The following is a 2,462-nucleotide window of genomic DNA, read 5'->3' on the forward strand; positions in this document are numbered from 1 at the left end:
ACCGCGGATTTCCATCTGCGATGCTTCCCTACAATACGACATGATCCATCTGTGAACAGGGCATATTTCTTTTCATTTTCTGGTAATTCACTGTATGGTGGGGCCTCTTTGGCACGTGATACCTCCTCCGCTGGTGATGTTCCAAACTTTTTACCTTCAGGCCAGTCCATGATCACCTCTAAGATTCCTGGACAATTGAGGTTCCCCATCTGAGCTCACTGTGTAATCAACGCAACCCACTTACTCCAAGTGGCATCAGTAGCATGATGGGTGGATGGAACCTTTCCCTTAAACATCCAGTTGAGCACCGGTAGTCGAGGTGCTAGGAGGAGCTGCATTTCAGTTCCGATTACTATGGAAGCAGCTCGAACCCCCTCATACGCGGCTAAGATCTCCTTCTCAGTTGGAGTGTAGCGCTCCTCAGACCCCTTGTAGGCTCGACTCCAGAATCCCAAGGGTCGACCTCGGGTCTCTCCTGAGGCTCTTTGCCACAAACTCCAAGTGGGACCTTTCTCTCCAGCAGCAGTGTAGAGGATGTTCTTAACATCCTGCCCCATCCGTACTGGCCCCAGGGCCACGGCACGGGCTATCTCCTGTTTAATCTGCTCAAAAGCCTGCTGCTGCTCAGGGCCCCAAGTAAAATGATTCTTCTTCCGCGTCACCTGATAAAGGGGGCTCACAATGAGGCTATAGTTTGGAACTTGCATTCTCCAAAAGCCCACTATGCCCAGAAAAGATTGGGTCTCTTTCTTATTAGTGGGTGGAGACATGGCAGTGATTTTGTCGACCACACCCGTTGGGATGTGGCGACGTCCATCCTGCCACTTAATACCTAGGAACTGAATTTCCTGTGCAGGTCCTTTCACTTTGCTTCGCTTGATAGCAAAACCAGCTCGCAGGAGGATCTGGATTATTTGCTCTCCTTTCTCGAAAACTTCCTTTGCTGTATCACCCCACACAACAATGTCATCAACGTACTGTAGGTGCTCAGGAGCACCACCCTGTTCCAGTGCAGTTTGGATCAGCCCATGGCAAATGGTTGGGCTGTGTTTCCACCCCTGGGGCAAACGGTTCCAGGTATACTGAACGCCCCTCCAGGTGAAAGCAAACTGTGGTCTGCATTCTGTGGCCAAAGGAATGGAAAAGAAGGCATTAGAAATGTCAGTGGTGGCATACCACTTGGCTGCTTTTGACTCCAGTTCATACTGGAGTTCTAGTATGTCCGGCACGGCAGCACTCAGTGGGGGTGTGACTTCATTCAGGCCACGGTAGTCTACCGTCAGCCTCCATTCTCCACTGGCTTTACGCACTGGCCATATGGGGCTGTTAAAAGGTGAGTGAGTTTTGCTGATCACTCCCTGGCTATGTAGTTGACGAATCAACTTATGAATGGGGAGCAAGGAATCCCTGTTGGTGCGGTACTGCCGTCTGTGCACCATTTTTGTGGCAATCGGTACCTGTTGCTCTTTTACTTTTAGCAGCCCCACCACAGAGGGATCTTCTGACAGGCCAGGCAAAACCGACAGCTGCTTAACATTGTCTGTGTCTACAGCAGCTATTCCAAAGGCCCATCGATACCCTTTGGGATCCTTGAAATGTCCCCTCTTGAGGTAACCAATACCAAGTATACTCGGAGCCCCTGGACCAGTTACAATAGGATGTTTTTGCCAGTCTTTACCAGTGAGGCTTATTTCGGCCTCCAACACAGTCAACGCTTGGGAACCCCCAGTCACCCCAGAAATGTAAACTGAGTCTGTCCCTTGGTGACTCGAGGGCATTAGAGTGCACTGTGCACCTGTGTCCACCAGTGCCTCATATTGCTGTGGTTCTGATGTGCCAGGCCATCGAATCCACACAGTCCAATACACTCTGTTATCCCTTTCCCCCCCCTGGCTGTGGGCAGGGCCCCTCTACTTGTTACCTCCCTTGTTCTTCTGATCAGGGCCCTTACGGCTTTTACCACGTCCCGCAGCGACAGGAGCGGAGGATTTCGCCTTGGTGATTGATTTGGCTAGCAGTTCTGTTGCCCGTGCTTGTCGCTCAGGAGTGGGTTTTTTGTGCCACTTCTTCATGTCTTCTCCATGGTCACGTAGGAAACGCCACAATGCAACGCGTGACATAGTCTTACTGTTGTCACTTGCTTGAGCAGGAGAATGTTTTCTTCTTCTAATAGCTGAGACGTTGGATGATGCGAGTTGGGAGGACAACAAATTGCTCAGGCCCTCCCGTAGGGTGTCTCGACAATCCTGATTGTCATCAGGTTTATCGTCATGAGGCAAAGAAGTCAGTTCCTCTATTATATCATCGTGATCACTCTCAAGTCTATCCAGTCTTTCAGTTACCTTTACAATGGCTGAAGCATAAACTTGCAGAGGGGTTAAATGTAGCTCAAAGTCATGGAGCCTGAAAATCAGTTCACCCATAGGGGGTCTTCTTTCCCCTCTGCCATACATGGCTGCTAA

The sequence above is a fragment of the Numida meleagris genome, chromosome Z (assembly GCF_002078875.1).
Source record: "Numida meleagris isolate 19003 breed g44 Domestic line chromosome Z, NumMel1.0, whole genome shotgun sequence".
NCBI classification, from domain to species: domain Eukaryota; kingdom Metazoa; phylum Chordata; class Aves; order Galliformes; family Numididae; genus Numida; species Numida meleagris.